Raw genomic sequence first — 20,971 nt, 5'->3', positions numbered from 1 at the left:
CACACACACACACATACACACACAAACAATTTTAGACATCTGTGCACCCATACACATGCCCACATTTTTCCATACACACTGGAACTCATCCATAAATAATCTCTCCTCCCCAAACTCATTCTTATTCATGGAAACACTCACTCATATGAACATCCAGCAGAGATGCACATACACATGTATGGACACACACACACACACATACACACACAAGTAATCAGACGGAGAGTGGAAGAACCTGATTAAAATCAAAAACAAAAGAAGGAGAGGTACTAAAAGAACGTAAAATGAGGAAGTGAATTTTTCCAGTGGGTGACAACACACAAAGATCACTTTCTGTGGCATGATGAGAGGGGGTCACAAACATGGGTAACAGACATGCACACAATAATGGAAAAAAAGTGATGTAATGTCAGAAAGAAACAAACTTTGGAGATGGGAGCAACACACGAAGATAATTGGCCAAGAAAACCTAATAGATCTGAAGTGAAAGGGAAAAGGAAAAGTCAGAGAAGAACTACAGGAAGCATAGCATGAGGAGTGTTGTAAGGCAAGACATTGAAAGCAAAATGGCAGTCTGAAGAAGAAGACTGCTTATTGGAAGGGATGAAAGTTTTAAGGAAGTGTTGCATGGCAGAGTAGGAAATCAGATAGCAGAAATGTGGTAAGAAAGGATAGCACAGTAATGAAAAGTTTGCTTCCTTGGGAGAGGAGAAGTAGATTCCTAGAGTTATTCCAGTAGCAATGTAGTATAGACTGGAGGTATTATAGCTTGTCTACTTAGAAGGGAGAGATGAATCCATTGTCCACTGTGTAAGATGATAACGTGAACCCACCTTCTTACTATTGCCTTAATAATGGAAGAATTAAGCAGGAAGTGTTTAGGGGCCAGTTATCTGAGATCACTGGAAAAAGGGAATGAGAGGCCGCATTTAACTTACAGATGTTGGCCATCAACATACATTAGTTCTCATTAAAAAAGACTCAAGATTGATTGATTGATCAATTTATTTAATTATTTCCCATTTGTTGACCATGACGATCCAGTTGAAAAAAAATTCTCATTTCAGCAAAGACCATGGGAAAAAAGTTGCAAGATGATACAAATTAGTGTACATTTTCTAGAATACCTATAACAGTGCATGTGCAGGTTCCATCACATGTTTGGAGTACATGATTAACAATAAAGTAGGTTACTAACATTGAACTATCAAGAGTTCAGTCAGCAAGAATAGTAGTGTTTAATAGAATGACAACATTGAGAAATAAATAGTCAGCAAAATTTAAGAATGTGTGATCTCGTAGATGCCAGAGATAGGTATGAAGAGAGAGAGAAAAAGTACTTACTAATTGCATTAAAAAAAGGAAAAAAAATCAGGCCTGATATACAGAGATACTGCAGGCCAAATATTTGGTACAGTTAATGTTTGGTATATTTTTTCAGTGTCCCTAATGATAATGGACATCAGCTGGGTATAACAGCCCTGTGTTCCTTATGCTTAGTCAAACACTCTGAAAGACCGAAATATGCATATCCACAGCTAGTGGGGTTTGGCTTTATTGGCCTGAAATTGTCCATTAAAACGATGAAACAAGTCATGGGCATTCAGAATCGCCAATTAGCTGAAACACCTGATGTTCATAAGGGTCATTTGCATATATCCCATGTGCCTCTGATGCAAGACTTTTGGGAGGTCACTCAGTGGAAGTTCTAGCTTTGCTGGAGTTTCATTTTGTTTTTTACTGTACATTTAATGTTTAAAAAAATCAGGCCTGATCTACAGAGGTACAGCAGGCAAAATATCTGGTACAATTAATGTTTAATGCACTTCATGTTGACAGAAATGTGCCTATAAACATTGAATATAGGAAGTACCTCATTCGGTGGTTTGACTATGCAGTTTGTGAAACATTAAGAGAGGACAACAAAATGTCTACAAATGTCTCTCCAATCATAAACATCGATGTGCAGTGCCATTACTGGGGGGATAGGAGGATAAAGCCTTCACTATGGCATTTTCGTCTAGTAAGTCAGGTACTTGACAGCGGAGGCAGGTAGCATGAGAGCATGGGCATGACTATCCTTGTGGGGGGCACCCTCTTCAATGCAGAACTATGCTCAATCCTTTCTGGAGGTTGGCAACTTGTGAAGTGTGTTGTGCACTAGGAAGGCAGAGGCACAACTGCAGTATACACATAGGCATGGCAGAGATGCCACAGACCCCACAGCATGTCAAACCCTGGAGATTAGACAAAAATACACAAGGAGGTGATTATGTAGAAAGAGAAATTGTCAGCAGTGTGTTGTTGCTCTATATTCCCCAATTTCCTCACAGTTGAAGATCCAGTGAGAATAACGACACAAGGGTGAATTTGGTCCAGTAGACCTGGTGTATAATGAGAATATGTGGGGTCATCTGATGATCAGCTGTGGCAAATACAAGGTAGCAGTCCCCAAAACACAGGACCATACTAGCTATGGCAAAAGAGACAGTTCTTGTCACTGATTTTTTTTTTAATATTCTTGCTTCTCAACCTGGTGAGCCTATTAAGCAAAGAGGCAACCTACTAATGCTGCTGCTTAAGAGACTTGCTCAGGTATTAGATAATGCAGTAGACAAAATGAGCATACAGAAATGAAATCCAACTCTTAGATGAAGCCTATTAACAATTCTAAGCTTTAATCTTCTGAGATAAACTGCCAGGTAAGTTGATAGCCCCCATGGCATAATTCTGCAAGCATCATGCCATGAGCTGGTCTCCATGATAGCATTAGCTTGCTGCCGTTATGCCATATGGCACTAGCCACTCATCACATTCTACGGCAGTCATAGTGTACATTAGAAGTCCTCATGTCATAAGTTGGCAACTGTTATTTCATAAGTTAGAAGCCCTTGTAACATAAACTAGCATGCCTCACAGACAAAGTGACAGCCCTTCATGGCAAAAGATGGCTTGTTTCTGCAAAACATTGTGGCATATATCAATAGCCCTCAAGTGACATCACAGTAGTCACCATAGCATAATATGACTGGCAGATGCCATGGAGTTTGATGGCTGAGCTTACTGTTAAAAACTTATCTTGCAGAGTCAGAACCAGTGTTGTATGTTGCCATACTTATACACCATTCTATACTGCACCTTCAAGGTGAGTCACTGGTGAAATAGGACTGACCTGAACATAACAGAATGGAATGAACTAGGGTCCAAGACTTCTCTATGAAAAAAAAACCATAATCATCATGATTTACTTAACCAATTTTCATTTTTTTTTGCTAATCAAGTGTCTGGTTAATAGTGTGACTCAGGAAATGTAGGTCAGGTTAGTTGATTGCCATAGAACCACATAGTATTTGTTTATAAAAGGATGGGATCATTTCCAGGTCAACAGGAAATAGTCAATTTACAGCTCTTTGGTGTCACTCAGTTACCATCCTTCTAATGTTTCCTGTAGGATGGGACTAGGTAGATAACAGTGCTGTTGCTATAAACTAACACATTCAGGGACACATGCAGCTAAACCAGTGAGGCAAGTGATGTATTTATTATTTAACACATTATTTATACCAGTCATGGGCAAATTCCAAAATGAAACCCCTGAATTTTCCTCAGTGCATAAAACTGCATATTTAAATGGGCGAATTAATGCACTTGACTCATACTGCAGCCCTGTAAGTAAAGTGAAGTAAATCATCATATTAAGCTATTGATCATTTATCTCATAGTTATTAGTTTCTTATGGAAAAAAAAATTCTAGCAGTACATTTGTATAGTCTCATAGATTTTCCATACTTTGTGAAACAAATTTATCTAGACTGAGAACCATTTTGTCCTGGGACATCTTCAAGTGGGGGTAGATACATAGATTAGCAGGAATTAAGAGTTAGGGGAGAATAGGGTTAAATGGAAGGGAAGGATATTTACAAGGAAATGAGGTAAGGGTAGGGTGGGGCTTAGAAGGTTTTGTCAAGTGTAACAGAGGTAGGAGTCACATTTTGGTGTGAACTTGCTAAGGGCAGGATCACACTCATGATGACCTGGGATTGGCTGCTGAGCAGGTAGGCCTTGGAGTGACAGGAAAGGAGAGGTGAGAAAAGATTTTATTTTTGAGAGTAGTCTTGGGGGTGGTAGGGTGGACTCTCATTTGTGGTAGGTGTGGTGTGTTGCTCCCCAGGTTAATTTCCGAGTGGCTGGTTCCATGTGGTAGTATGCACTGTGTTAAATTAAAAAAAAAAAAAAGGGGTGGTAAAGTAGGTGCTTGCTCATTTTCACTGCATCCATGTGGATTATTTCTTGTTGTTCTGTTTCACTCACATTCTGCAGGTTAGGTATGGTAACACAACTTCTATTGTTTGAGTGGCTTTCAGGGTCAATCGTTCAGAGTTATGGGACTAAATGGTTCAGGCATGCCCCTGTTTTGTGCTTTTGTTCCCACATGCTTTGAGGTTGTCGTGATTCAGAGCAGGTATGGTGCTCTTATACGTTTGCAGCCAGTCTTTTATTGAGAAGGCGTTCACCTTCATTGATCTATTTTATCACTTGCTGTGGTGGTGGTTTGGAGTACAGTGTAACAAAGGGTTGGGTCAGCCATGAGTGGCTATTTGCATGCTGTGAATTTTCCAGTCAACAAGTGCTCCCTGGACATGCGTGCTGTAGCAACATCGTTCCTGCGGGAGAGCAGTATTCCCCTTTCCCATCATGGATTACCATTATTTAGTGTTATAGACTTTATTACATCTGTATGGATATAATCTCTGGAACAACTGCCTTGTAACTATGAATTTTGTTCCTCTAACAAAGTATTTAATCCATGCACTAGAATACTCACACTGGCATAATGTAGTGCAATAACCTTGTTTATTTATAAGATGTGCATGAAGATGACCATTGTGTTTGGAAAATGCTTAAGTTTTGTGCTTTGGGTAGCTTGCTGGAGGTATGTTATCGTTGTTTTCCCCTTTTTGTTTGTTAGGTTTGACAATGGCTCTAGGTGAGCCGCGGGTGGTTGTTTGTAGTGATTGCTGTTTGGGGTCTTCTCGATTTGAGATTTGCATGTAAGGGCAGAGGTGCAGGCTTTAGAGCCACAAGGTGTTCAGAATAATGTGGTCAGCATGCTTCTGAAAGAAGATCAGGCAGAGCTGTTTATTTTCACCCATCTTACAAGTATCATGGGCTGCTATCAGCAGTGAGCAGTCTGATCTCCGGGTGATTCATTCACTTTTCCCCTTATTGAGGATCATTTTTTTTTTCAGTATGTTTTGGTGTGGTGGGTAGAGCAGCCTTTCACAGGCTGAGTGGCACTACTGTAGCCGTATGAGGAATGGTTATTGCCACTCATGTGCAGTTGGAGCAGTTCAATGAGCGGGCTTGTCAGTTAAGGGTTAAGTGCTGGCCTTATCTGTTAACTGTGCTGTTTTCGGCAGTTACATGCAGAGTCTTGCCTTACTTTTGCTCCACTTTAATTAAATAATGTTTCTGAACACAGTAATAGCAAATCATTGGGACTGAAGTTAAAAAATAGTGACCGATATGTTGCTTGAGGTCTTAACACCCATCAGAAACTCAGGCGAATGCATAACAATCCACTATATAATTCTTAGGTGGTAGGATCAATATAGTTTAGTTGCTCCTATTTTGTGTCCTTTGTTTCACTTTTATGGATGGCGTTGCAATGAATGCCTTGCTATTGTTCAGCTTGTGATGTCAAGCTGCATGCGCTTGTTTTGGGTTTGGGCTGCTGTACGATTCAGTTATTTAACACAGGGATGCTGCCAAGGCTATTTTTGACACAATTACTCAAGCTGCAGCTGTGGATGAGTTTTCACGGGCTCTGGGTAAAGCAGAGGACTGATTGCCGCTGCACCTGCTATGTAATAAGGTTTGTTGTAGAGATGACATGGAATCTGTACAATGGGAAGACCTGCAATTTTGAGGTAATTCTGTGGTGGATGAGCATTTTTTAATATGCTATTTTGCCATTTTCATGTTTACTGGACTAGGCATTACACATTAATTAAGAAGTAAGACTTCAAGCTCTTGTTATCAGTATAGCAGTGGATTCCTGTAGGTATTTTTTTTATGCTAGTTCCGATCCTGTTATGCCCGTAGTTTCAATAGGTCTAGGGGGAGTTGGCTGTAATTACAGGTCTGGGATTCAGGTTTAGTGATGATAGTTCCTGTCTTTGTCATCTGTTTTTTTAGGTAAGCCTCGTATTATATAGGATCAACCTCTGTTAGTTGGGGTAGACAGTTTGCAATGCAGTCCTAATGGAGTTGGATTACGTTAAAAAAAAAAAAAAAAAGGTGAAGGACTGCTCCTTTCAGGATGAGAGAGTTTTTCTTGAGGAGCTGCGGAGGATGGTTCTTTCCCAAAATGGGGAATTGCTTGCTGTTGTGAGATAATGTTTTCTTTGTTGGTGTGCTCTTGGACTACAAAAAAAAAAGGAGGTGCTTGCATGGTTTTCTTTGGTTGTCAGTTCGGATAGTTGAATTTTGTTGGTATGCTTGTTTGCTGCTAACTTGCTGGGTTTCTGCTGTGGGGTGGGGGAGTTGCTGCCTTGTGGATGGCTTTGGACTGACCCACTGGACGGAGGCTGGAGTTTTGGTCTCATCTTTGATTGGGTGGGCCACTGTTTGGTGGTGGGGGTTAGTTTTTGTGGGGGGTTTGTTGATTTTTGTGGTTGTCGGAGTGTTGAGTTATACCTCTCAATGTGGTCTTAATTCAATGTTAGGATATGTTAAATGAAATTCATGGTATAATAACTAAATTATATTAATTCGCTAAAAGATATAAGTAAAACTGACATCTTTTAACTGTCCTATGACCTTCTTAGCTGAAGTTGATAGTTAGCCACATTTTGCCCATTTGTTCAACATTATGAGGGCTACTCTTCCTCATTCTGGAGATGGAAGGTTCAGAGCTATGATTTTAATTACTTCTCTCTTTTAAATATATAAAGTGGCTGGAGTTATGGGAGTTGTTTACCTTACATTTTCCAGAAACCACATTTTTTCTTGTGATTTTGACAGGATGAGAGATTGTGAATATGAAGTGTACACATTTTCATAGAATGTCCAGACTTGAATTCATATATCAGTATGCATATGTGAAAGCAGATTTAGTACCACCTGTAACAGGAGGGTCTATAACAATATAATAACAGCTATGAAGGAAAAATTGTGCTGTGATGGAATTCAAATAGAGTTAACTTCAGAATTTTGGTTAGCTGCATGGCTGACAAATAGGACATGGCAAATATCAGACAGCAACTGGACAGGGGAAATCTTTGGTTACAGTCAGGGTGTCCTACAGGGCTCTGTCCTAGGGCCTTACTTGTTTGGATGAATCTTCAGACCTAACTTTTCTCCTGAGGTGTTCTACAGTTTATATGCAGACAATCTGAAATTGGGTAAACTGACTACATGTGTTACAGATAAGGCATGTCTGCAAAATAACTTAACTAAATTGACCATTTGAGCATAGGAGAATAGTATGATGACAAATACATCATCTGCGATTTGGTAGGCATAATTTGAAAGTTGATTATTTAATACAGCACACAGTAATTGAAACTGTAGATTTATTTGAGGATCTGGGTATATGGGTAGATTCTGCTATGAGTTGCTAATCATATCAACCAATTGGTTAATGATAATTATAGAACGATAGATTGTATAAAAAGATTTATAAAGTCTAGGTAATCAAAATAATGACGTGAAATTTTTGTCTGATGTAATTGATTCTGATGTTCCAGTTATTGGAGTGATGCACAATGAGGTCACAGGGAAACTTATTTTGCTCACGTTTCTTCAAAGTATATTGTATTTTGGTGTGGCCTGGGTAATGTGTTGGCAAGTTAAGAGGGTGTATCTTTGGGCTGGGTTAAGCAGGGTTGGGGAATTTTATGAGTGGTCTGGGGTTCGCACAGGAAGGGTGAATGCGTAACTATCCTAGGCATAGGCAGTTACTAGGTTAATGGTTGAGGGCTCTTAAGTCAGTTATCTAACAATGTTTCAGTTATGGTTATTGCATCATAGTATTTGAAAGATAGGGATGCTGTGGGGGAGATTGGGTTGAGGTGTGGTAAACAGCATGGTAACAGGCTTACTTTATTCTGTACTTGGGGTGATTTCTAGGCTAATGGCTCTCAGGTTTTATAACCTAACCATGTTCAGGTAAGTGAGATTCCACAATCCAGAGTGCAGCGCATGTTGCTCTTAGTTAAGACGGACATGGGTGAATGTTGTCCTTGTCAAGAGGGCACATAGGTGGAGCCATAAGGGGGATTTGTATCTCTGGTCATCGGCTGTGTAGCAGGAGTGTGGATGGTTTTAATTTTCTTTGTCTAATTATTAATTTTGTTGAGAACGCCTTTGTTGATAGAAGGATGATAATTTTATTTATAGAATAAGACTTATCAATGCAATGTTTTGTTTTATTTTGCATGGGTAACTGTTGCCGTGTTACTTTGTGAGGTGGGAGGTAACTTTATGGGGATTGTTGTTAGGACATCTTAATTTTCAGGGGTGTTTTTGCATCTGGTAATGTCTGCATTTTATGCAGTGTATGAAGGAAATATGCCATTGGTGGCAAATAATGCTCATTAAGAAATTGGATTATGTATGCGTGGAGTATTTACAGTTTTTTCTTTTACAGATCACCCTGAGTGCAGATGGCATCAGGAAGAGTTGGTATTACTTGTGTGCCTGAAGAAATGTGGACTCGACAGATGAGAGATGAAGCTGAGGAGGGTTTTGGATGATGGAGCAGCATGAAAGGAGGTCACGGGATGCCAGCAGTGTAGCTGAATATTGGCTTGTTCTGTTTTTATTTCCTGCAGTCACAAGGTAATGTTTTGTTGGCTCGATCTTGTATGGGGAGCATTAGAGTTGAATTGTACACTGTTTTTTTGGGTAGCAGTGGTCTTCTTTAGAATGGGTCAGATAGTGGTAGGGATTTAATGGGTTGCATTGTGTGAGTTAGGCTTGTGAGCTAGATGGAGGGATTTGATAGGGGGATTTAGTTTTGATTTACGCATTTTTATGAGAGACCGGGTTGGGTTTATTCACTACATTCTAGATAGTAATAGAGTGCCATGGACCTTGTGTGACCTGGTGGCATCGGGCATTCTTTAGTTTGTTGGCATAGTGTGTTTAGTTATGTTTGCCTGGTTTGGATTATTGTTGGTGGTGTATTTGTGGTCTTACTGCTACTGGCCATGATGGTAGTTGGTGTAATGGCAGCATTTTATTAAATGTAATTTAAAAGAGATTTAAGAGGGGAATTGCATTCACTGGACATAAAATAAAAATATATGTGTGTATATATATATATATATATATATATATATACATATGTATATATATATATATATATATATATATATATATATATATATATATATATATATATATGTATATTTTCATTGGGTGGTAAAAGAGGATTGCAATGTGGCATGGTGGTATGCATTTGCCCTGGCATGGTTTCAGTGGCAGTGGGGTATTATGAGTGGTCCAGTGGACTGTAATAATCTTGGACTCATTGCGAGGAATTCATTGGTTGGGTGGTAAGGATTAGTTACGTCATGTGCAGTTGTCATGACAGGTTATGAGGCTATGGTTGCTACCTTAGCATAGGAGAGGGGTAAGTGATTTGTTTTCAGCTGTTAGGTAATTTTTCATGAGTTATATATAGGGTTAGGAGGTAATGATTTTGATCCAGCTTGGTCAGGGAGGAGAGGTACACCAAATTATGTTTGGCCTAGTGCCTTACTGGTGGTTAGATTTCTGGAAGTTTGGTTTGAGAGAGGAGGAACAGCCTGGTCATGCTGGTGGGTGGAGAAGAGTGGCAGGCTTGCCCTTTTCTGTTCCCCCTCTGGTGTTGGATGTGCAACTCAATAAGTCGGGAAGGAAAGTGAGCAGTTGCTCTGTTGGATAAATAAGCAAGCAGGGCTGCTTATTTTGATGGTGGTGTAAATGAATAAATTGAAGGTGAACGGGAACGCTGCCTTGTTAGTGCAAATATAAGTGAGCAAGTGGGGGACGCTGCTATCAAGGGTGAGCAGTTACGCTGACCTTATGATTATTTTTATGTTTTCTTACATGGATGTTATTATCACCTGTGTCATGTTTTGGTTGAAATTTATACTTATTGGTTAACAATCATGTTTATGGAAGTTTAATAAAGGTCATCAAATGTCATTCGGGGTTGTGTGTTTATTGAAGGGGACCAGGAAAAATGAGGTTTGGAACAAACCATTTTGTCCTAGGACATCTTCAAGTGGGGATAAATACATAGATTAGCAGGAATTAACAATTAGGAGAGGATAGGGTTAAATGGAAGGGAGGGATGTTTAGGAGGAAATGAGGTAAGGGTAGGGTGGGCTTAGAAGGTTTTGTCAAGTGCAACTGAGGTAGGAGTCAGATTTTGGGGTGAACTTGCTACCCTCCCAACCTTCCCCTTTTTATTAGTGGGATTGTGGTTATTTCTGTTTGGGAAGGTGGAGAAGAGGGGCAGGCTTGCCCTCTTCTGTTCCCCCTCTGATATTGGATGTGCAATTCAATAAGTTGGGAAGGAAAGTGAGTGGTTGCTCTGTTTGATAAGTTAATAGGCAAGCAGAGCTGCTTATTTGGATGGTTGTTTAATTCAATAAATTGAAGGTGAACAGGAACACTGCCTTTTTAGTGCAAAGATAAGAGAGCAAGTGGGGGACGCTGCTTATCAAGGGTGAGTGGTTACGCTGCCCTTATGGTTATTTTATGTTTTCTTGCATGGATGTTATCACCTGTGTCATGTTTTGGTTGAAATTTATAATTATTGGTTAACAATCATGTTTATGCAAGTTTAATAAAGGTCATCAAATGTCATTCAGTGATGTGTGTTTATTGAAGGGGACCAGGACAATTAAGTAGAAAAGAAACTGGTCTCATGTTGGTTTATGAACAAGGCTTGGCATGCCAAAGAAGATAATATTTGAAGTAAAAGAGGCAGATGATGTTGAATACCACTGTACTACCAGAGGACTTTATTCTGGGACCATATTATTATTACAATGCACTGTGGACTCTACCTGGCATATTTAGTATAGAGACGATCTGCATCAAATATGTGTCTATAGCACAATTTTACCAATGCAAAGGTCATGAAGGTAGCGTGAGCTCACATATGTAAGTTGTCCTGTCTGATTATGTTTCAGATCCAATTTTGAAGAAGTATGGTATAACAGAACAGGGCCATCCTAGTTATATCAACTCTGAAATACATGGTGATATTCAGATATCAGTGGATATACAGAATAGGCCTGAACTCATAGAACTAAGTAAACTGCCTTCCAAAGCATGCAGTGAAATCCAGTACAGTGCCTCCAACAAAAGGGAAATGGATATATTTACTGGGGGGCGGGGGGGGGGGGCTAAATTCATGAATATTGAAACTATTTTAATTGCAAAGAGAATGCGCTGATCTGTGTGCCTGTAGAATGTTTCCTACAGATAAAGTAACTAGGTGGAGAAGATACAAAGAAAGATTACAGAAATGAGCACTCTAGAACTCACCAGAACTAGCATCAACAAAATGCAATTATCAGATTTTCTTTGCAAAATCCTCTCACAACTGAAAACTATCTGTGGGGTAGTGAATGGGGAAAGAGGGTATCATCTTAATTCCTCCATAAACATGAAGAACACTCCTCATTTCTCAACAAGATATGCGCTTCTTTCAGCTTACACTATCTCCTTGTGGGTTATACTTAATCATCTAGTGCTAATGACTGAAAGATGCAGTGATGTGGATTTATCATTCACAAAGCACAGTGACACTGCATGTAGCATTTAATTAGCATTCCAGAATGTTACTCATAGCTATGCGTGGCATGTAAGTGCGATTGCGTGCTGCATCTTGTGATGGCCTGGCACCCTGTCATCAATGAGTGTTAGGACAGGCTGTGTCTCACATGATCATGAATTAGATTAAGTAGGTATTTGGGAAATGAGTGATTGGAAGAGAAATCCTGTCCCGTTAGTATATTACACTTGAGAGTCTCATCTGTCATCAGATGATGGCAAGCTAAAGTGCTTGGGAATTCTTAATCACAATCACTAAAAGAAAAACAGGAGATTTAACGCGGATGCATTTTAGGAAGATTATCTGATGAGCAAAGTAGCAGAACCAGACTGAAGGTAATGATATACCAAGGAATTATAAGGAAATACTGCCCTTCAGAAAAATACTCACTTTCAGCAGCATAATATTACAATGGGTAAGGTCCAGATGCATCTGTGTAAGTTTACTACAAGACCTAATGAAAGACAAAATGTCTGATATGTGATAGTCAGCAAATATTAAGGAAATATACCATATCATTGACAGTATTACTTGAAATGAAGGACAGAAATAACTTAATGGTGCATGCAGTAATTCAAATTCATTAAATTAGCCATGAAATGTATCTTATTGAGAATGCTGGTGGTGAAACTTGAACAGTGCAAACCAGCCTTTTCCATCTTCCTCAGCAGCATCGGTAATTCAGGACTTATCACCTACAATCTGTAGTGGTTTGTGTTTCCATTCAGACTAACTGCTATAACATTTCAATGCCCTTTGTTTGTTTCAGAGCCTCCTCCATATCCTGGGCTGTGGTTGATAAATTGGATGTGAAAGTTAGTTGGATGGTGTCCTTAGTAGCAGCACAAACAATGCCATTAGACTCATATCAACATGAATGGCCACAGCTTCACTCAAGGAACCTTGCCTACTGAATTATTCTGTCACAGGCAGTGATCCCAGCAGACCTGGAAAGGGGTCTCATTTCTGCCACTTGTGGTACCACAAGGTTGACTTGCTGCCAGGCTTACTGACAAGAACATGGAAAACAGTGTACAGGCAACATGATACATATGTATGATACAGAGAAGGATCCAGCTGCCCTTAAGAAATATAAAGAATAAGAAATAGATCAACTAACTCCCAGACTTCTCAGAAATATAGGTAGTTGTTTTTGCAGAGCTCTAAATGAGATTTTCTGTAGCAGGAGACAGTAGGAAACTATCTGGAGACCTGCAGGCCTGCAAGTTTAACAGTAGTGGATAAGACACTGATGGAGACAATTTTGAAGAAAAGGCTGACAGTGTTTCTCACATAATACAATTTCCAGGATAGCAAACACTGTGTCTCCATGTTCAGAAGAAGCTGATAGTCAGGATAACATGGTCTTATGACTGAGCTACATGTGAAAGTGATAGGGAAATACCAGCAGACACAGTCTATATTTTCTTCAGCTAGGCATTTGACTCTACTCACAAAGGAGGGTACTATGAAAAATGGAGGGGTTGGGGTCAGTACCACATCTGAGGAAGAGGGTGGTTGGAAGGAGAGGCACAGAGAGAGACTGAAGAGATGGATGCAATTAAGAAACAGAAACTTGACTAGTGGAAAATCATCTGAGCCCAGGACTCTTTAATAAGTTATCTTGTACACATTTGAGGGACTAAAGGACAGTCACACACCCCCTTTGGTGATTTCACAAAGATACAAGAAACAGTTAAGAATTTAGAAAGGCTAACCAGGAAGGCAGAATCATGGCAGCTGAGGTTTAATACCAACAAATAAAAAAGTTCTGCACTTAAAGGGCTCAACAACCCTTGTGTTAAGTATAAGTTGGGTGAAGTAGAACTGATGACATCAAAGTAGAAGGGGGATTGTAGGCGAGAGGGCATTGAGACCAGCAAAAAGAAGGCTGAGGTGCATGCTCAAAGGGAAAGACTCCAGCTGAGGTGCATGCTCAGAGGGACAGATTCCAGCTGAGGTGCCTGCTCAGAGGCACAGACTCCAAAAGTGTAAAAGTAATGCTGCTATTCTACAGGTTCATGATCAGGACGTGCTATGAGTTCTGGATGTCATACAAGAGGAAGATCATTAGGTGGTTAAAAGAAATGCAGAGCAAAGACACCAGAATGTTCTGAGGCTTTGCATGGAAGGGATATGACCAGACACTGCAAGAGATGCAGCTCTACTAACCTGAGAGCAAAAGAGTCAGAGATCATGTTGCATATTTGTACATGATCGTCTCAGTAATTTAAAAAATAACTATCTCTCTCTGGATAGACGGAGAAGAAAACAGGGGGCACAGGCAGCAGATTTTATGAGATAAGTACTCCTTGTGTCTCTTAAGGTACTTTTACAATGATAGGGTGGTAAATTCATGGAACAAATTACTGGAAAGGATGGAGGAGAGAGAACCAATAGCGATATTCCATAGGGCAATCGACAGGTAGAGAAAGGGTTTTACCAAATACTTGCTACAACTTGTCCTTCATTTGGTGACTGTTGTAGCTACAGTTTTTTCTGTATACTGATGCCTAATAGTCTAATCTAGCATTCCCCTTTACTAGCACTGCATATCAGGTCATATTCTTTAATTCCCACATCTCTGTTATGCAACAGCATGTCCAAGGTTAACAACATGATAATCACTGTCTACTGTTTCTTTATCACGGCTTTCTACCACCTCCCCAGAAGAGCTTGCTTTAGTCATTTCAAAGCAAACCTGGATACATTTTCTACAAGTTTGGGTTTCCTGGATTTGTCCAATTGGTTCTCAAGTCAACTGCAAAAATTTACCACCAGTAATAAGCTACTAAATTAGCACCTCTTTTAACCAAAGAATCTAGAGAACATATGGCCTTATTTTGATGGAAAAATGCAAAGTTAGCCACTGACTTTTGTCAAAAGTTGCTCTGGTGCTAAGTAAACTTATGAGCAGCTTTGTGTATCCATCATTTTACACATGAGCACTGAAGTATTTTAGTTAGACTGCAGAGTCAGTATGTGGTACCTTATCAAGCTCCACACCCATGACCTGTCAGAAAGCTGAATACTGAATGCTTGTTTGGTACATATACATAACAATGGAACTAGTTACAGTGAGGTGGACACATCATCCTCTGCAGCTTACTTTAGGAATCTGGTATTCAAATGCAGTGTGAGTACCCCTATGGCCACATTGGGCTTCTCACAGGAATCAACACAGGAGAAGGCAAAACTCCATTCATGAATGAGAAGCCCATCTCCAGAGCCTGTGCTGTGTCTAAAGTTAAGAGCAGCTATATCTAGCTGATACAACTCATTCTCCAACAGGGAGGTGACAATCCATGCCCTTGTCCATCCTACCGGTACTAGTTAGCCTGCTACTACCCCAGCAAGCCCCACCTTTTCAAATCAGATGTGCCATTCTGATGCTTAGATTAACTCTTACCTAAACAGCATTTTTATTTGTTTGCTCTGGGCTTACTTGAAAAATATATTATGTCCTTTAGATACATAATCAAGCAAAGAAAATCTGTGTTTTGTTTCAGTATAAAAGATGATCGTTCTCACTGTGGTCTTAAGAACGCTTTAGCTGTCTTGGAAAATTTTGGAATGATGATTTAATAGAATTTATATTTTTGATATCAGACTACATATTGGACTTCAGCATCTGTGTGTAGTAGGGTAGAAACTTATTAATTTTTAAAGTGGAGCCTGCTTATCCACTTTACAGGGAAATCTAGTTTTTAAGTAAATTATGATAAATGTAAACATATTGCTAGGTGCAAAAATATAACATCCTTGTAACACTATTCCACTGATAAAAAATGTTATTACAGGCAATAGAATTAGTAAAATACATATACTGTATTTTTTAAATTTATGCTTGCAAGCAAGCTTTTTCAGTTAAAGCACTTGTCACCTTTTTTCATTTGATAATTTACCATACAGCATAATGACCTATGTTTATGCTGATAATTAGTGCATATACCAGAGCAAAATCTGCTGAAAAGCAGTTAGCTGTATGATATTCACTGAAATGTAGAATTGAACATCTTGGATTTTCTGTGCCCCTGGGTATGATTTAAGATGGGCCTGTGGGAGAACTTACTTTGCAAATAACTATAACTCCCTTGCTAAAGCAATGATGTTTCCCTGGATGTTTTTTCCAAGGAAATGACATTTGGTTTATTTCATTTTGGTGAAGAAAATCATATCTGTCTACAACGCATTGCCACATTTCTGATAGCATCTGGGACTGGATATAGGTTATGAATTTTGCATGTGAGTTCTTAAAGTTAAAATCATAATCACAGTTTGTTTCCATAGTGTGCATTTCTGAGGAATTAAGATGTAAAATTCTTTTGGGAGTGCCTATATATTTTTATAAGGCAAAGCTGTGAAAGTTAACTTACAGTTTATGTAGGTAAGTACATGTATTTTATTTAGTCATTTATATAACATTTGAGCAAAATCAAATGCTGTCCTTCTCTGAATGAAAAGAGAGGGCATGAGTTCATCTGCTCATTAAAAAAAGTATTTTCGTTGTTCTAAAAATCAGCCTATTTTCTGAGTGTAGGATTCAGAAATGTGGTATTCTTTGTAAATGAAATGTGTTTAGGATTATTATCATTATTATTGTCATTTATTTTACATGTATTGATCCACACAATCCACTTCAAAACACAAGCACAATTTATATTCAGTGCTGCAGAGGAATGTTTTAAACCAAATATCATGTTCAGAATCATGCTCCAACAAATGCAATATTTTTTTTGCATAATTAGAATAATTCAATGCATTTCTCAGTTTGATGTGCACCACCCTCTTATCTCATACATGTTTATAAATGGCAGTAACTGTGAATTTAACACGTCTGCATAGATGCAGTAGAGATGCCACAAAACAAGTCAAACATGCAATAGATACAACAAATGGAGCAAGTAAAGAGATCTAGATAGAACCACACTACTGATCTTGGCCATGTCTCAAGAGTGGTCACATTTGCATCAGGTGAGAATAAGTTTATAGTACCATGTAGCATAATACCACTGTTAAGGATAGTGAACAGTACATAATATGTAACAAAACTGTTATGCACAGTGAACTCACTGAACCTGTAAGCAATCCAACATGTTACAAATATTTGCAATGTACAATTAATAGGAATGCAAAACTATAAAGTGTCATAAATTATCGATAAGTGCTAAATATTGTGCCATGATATTCTAAACTGTTCCAACAGAAGGAAAGAGATAAAGTAAAGACACATACTTCTCATCTGTCAGTGCAACATTGTTGAAACCTGTACTGACTTGCCTACCTGACTATGTTGCAAATGGCCAGGTATGTTAACAAACACTAAGAATTCTCCTTGTGTATATATATATATATATATATATATATATATATATATATAAACATGCATTTATTTATCATTGTTTACCACGAAAATCTGACTGGCATAAAACACTTTTTACTGGAGGCCTGGTTTAACATCAGTTTTAAAAGATACATAAAACATGGTTAAATTATATCAGAAAAAATACAAAATATAACTGTGCATGCATCACTAAAAAAAAATCTTTACAATATCTTACAAAAACATAATTTAAAAACAGAGCATGTAAACAGGTTGCATGATAATAACTTTAGTAAATGAAACATAAAATGAAGAATAAGGTATCAGTAAAACGTGGATAAAGGTGCACATCAGAAGTCGACTCACTACAAAGCAGTCTAGGTCAAATCTCATCTGCACAAGTGGTCGTTGACCCATCCTGTCATAAACAGGTTGTTACACTCAGGAAAACAAAGAGAATCTGGAGGAAGGTTACTCATGGAATGAGATGCATACATGCTTACCGTGACAACTGTTGAATACCTTCAATATTTATATGACATGAAGGGTGCATTGTGATGGAGGGGTCAAAGCCGTATATATATTGTGTTGCATAATTGAGTGCCAGAGACAAGGGCATGACTGTTAGACAGTTGAACATTCCTTGAAAGGAAACAACATAAGGGGCACAACCATCTTAAAGTCTTTTATGGATGTGTAGGAGTCTGTGCTATGGAACATACTGACCTCATGATAATTTGAACATTCTGCATGACTCCAAAAAATACTGCATCCTGACTCGAGATAGACATTTTCTTGTGAAAGAGTCACAATGGTGTTTTGTTGTGTACTGCATTTCCTGATATACTATGCAAAGGACATCCTACTGTGTTAAGGTTGAGCATTTCACATCTTCTACTGTGGCAACCATCTGCTTATTATCAGTAAATTATATACATAGCTTTATACAAATATTTATCAGAATATGCAAGCATGCCCAGCTATTTATCAAGTCTTGCAACCATTTTTATGTACAAACAAGTCTGGCCATACTGTCACAACATGAATGTAATGCTATATCATGTATGTATCAACAACAAACATAGGGGTTCAGTATCACAAGTCATAGTTCCCTATCCAAATAATCGAAATCCTTTTGCTACTGTTAATCACAAGTCTAAAAATGTTTCCCACCCATAATACTGGCATGTTGAATATTAAAGGACCTCTTGGATACTTTTGCATATATTGCATTGTATAACATGACATCTGTTACCATATCAGAAGAAGTAAACAGTAGTGACATGAGGTCAGCAGGTTTATGAATCCCATTAAACACTGTCTCCATTATTGCCAGTCCCTTCAGCTGTCCTACATCTAATAGGTGTCATCTGAATTCCTTGTTGTGTTACCTTAACCTTTGTGCATCCCTGAACAAAGTCCCATTATTATCTTTAGTGTGTAGTCTTTTGTTACTCTTACCACACTACACTCATGTACGCCAGCTCCATGTTAATAGATAAAGCAAAATGTCTTTTTCTGATCTATTTTCCTTCATGTGCACAAACAACATCTTCTGAGAACAACAATGCTGTCCAAGAGCACATGCAACACTTACACTGTAGTCTGTACTGGAAATCTAATGACATCTCTAGCTACCAGGGAAGATAATTTATAAAACAGATGTAGTCTCTGTATTCCACAGCAAGGTTAGTCACCTGGCAATGTGAACCTTTGCTAAAGATGATTATCACTTTTTAAGTGACACTCTGACCTAATGCACAAAATTGGGTAAAGGGGTTGGGGACAAATAGATGGATGGGGTGATCCATCATTTATGACACCCTCCAAAAGTGATTTGCTGTTCTTCATTCTTCAAACCATCTCACAATCAACACTTTAAAAAAGGTAATGAGCACTGACAAAAATGCTTCTGTATGCCATAAATTAGAATTTGGGGTAGAGGCCTGGCCTAATGGTTAAGGTTTTAACCTCACAGACACAGGGTAAGGGTTTGAGTCTCACCTTTGAAGAAAATTGCTAGACTTAAAATGTCCCACAAGGACAACTAGCCTAGTACTTGCATATGAACCTATAACTTGCTATTTGCATGTTTATCCATTCATCCTGCACCCCAGTCTCATATGTCCTATGTATCAAACAGTCTTAAATACAGTGTTGCAATCTCCTTAAGTACATAACATGAAGATGGACAGCAGAGGCATTCAAAGGGGCATGCTACATGTGCATACAGTAAGTAAGAAGGTAAGAATATTAAAGTACTTAAAATAGAACATTTTCTTGGAAGGCTTATTTTCCTCTGTTGCGGTCAAGCTAATATATGCAGTGTTGTTGTGTCTTTCAGCTTTTCCCGGTTAGGGGTCGCCACAGTGGAACTCTGGTCCACTAATGATTGGCAGTAGATTTTTACGTGCCGAGTTGCCGGCTCTGACGCACAACCTTTAACGAAGGTATGCCCATTCACGCATATCTCCAGACAGAAGACTCTCTAGCTGAGAATTGAACAGGACGTCTTATGGTGAGGCAACAACGCTATGGCAGCACCACCACCGCAGTTAATATGCAGTGTAAAGTATGCAAATCACTTTTACTGATTTGATGTTTTAGCAGCAGTATGCTTGCCATTGCTTTACTATGCACTTCCCCTGTCTAACAGCCACAGAATTACTTAATCTGTTACTGACCATGTGTTATAGCTTACCCACAGTTTGATCATTTCAGGCTAATTCAGTCACTCCCAGTATAACAGAATTGTTGCTGTCCCTGTCAGTGTATTAATTAATATTCTGCATAGAAACAGATTTACATCTTAAGGCTATTGCATCAAGGGATATTTTAATCTTAGCCAGCTTATTCATATCTATTAGTAACTCACTCATTCAGTACGGTGTTCCTTTTTGTGTATACAATTAGACTGATGCAAACTTGTTCAAACTTGCCTGAGAAAATTTTTCAAAAATATCCCATATCCAAGAAGATTTTACCTTATAACAATAGATAAATAGATTGATAGGAATGGTATTATTTAGTCTAAAGTTCTAATCCAGAGTAAGTTATAATTTATATAGACACTTGTGTAAATGCTTATTTGCTTTATTTTGTTAATGTATTTGTTTCTTTCTGTATATGACATTTAAAGAACAGCTTTAAAAAAAAAGCAGGTTATATCTTGCCTTTAAAGCTTTGTGTGATGATGTTTTTAGGGAAGTATTAGGTCTTAAGTGTGCCATTATTTCCAGGGTCACAAGACTTTGTGTCTCTATATAGTACCACTTAATAATTCCGAAAGAAGGGATGGATTTGTTTATGAATTAATTCCAAGACTTTGGAATAAACTACCATTTGCAATTAGGAGCATCTGGAATTTGACTTTGTTCAAAACATTGTTTGAAGACTGGAGTGGATAAGGAAACTTAGTTAAAAAAATGAAAGTAATCTGTGTTCTTGGATTTTCTCAGGGTCTAAAAACAGATATAGTCAATTATGAAACTATAAAGCTATAACTATGTTATACTCAAACAATTTCTAGATTCCCAGTCTCAGAATGTTTAAAAACATCCAACAATTTGCAGTTGATTCTCGAGAAGATAATGATTCTGCTGATGACCTAATGGAATTCATGCATTTCTTATATGACATACAGGAAGGAAGAATAACAGTGGTGGGGGACATAAATTTACCAGAGGCAGACTAGAATAATTTTGATTCATCATCATTAGTAAGGAAATTTTCAACAAATGTTCAGGAACAAAAATTACTTCAGATGGTAAAAAAGGGCTGCCAGGGAAAGAAACATACCAGATATTGTT

This window comes from Protopterus annectens, chromosome 8.part0 (genome assembly GCF_019279795.1).
Source record: "Protopterus annectens isolate FY-2018-M chromosome 8.part0, PAN1.0, whole genome shotgun sequence".
NCBI lineage: Eukaryota > Metazoa > Chordata > Ceratodontiformes > Protopteridae > Protopterus > Protopterus annectens.
This window is presented reverse-complemented; position numbering follows the sequence as displayed.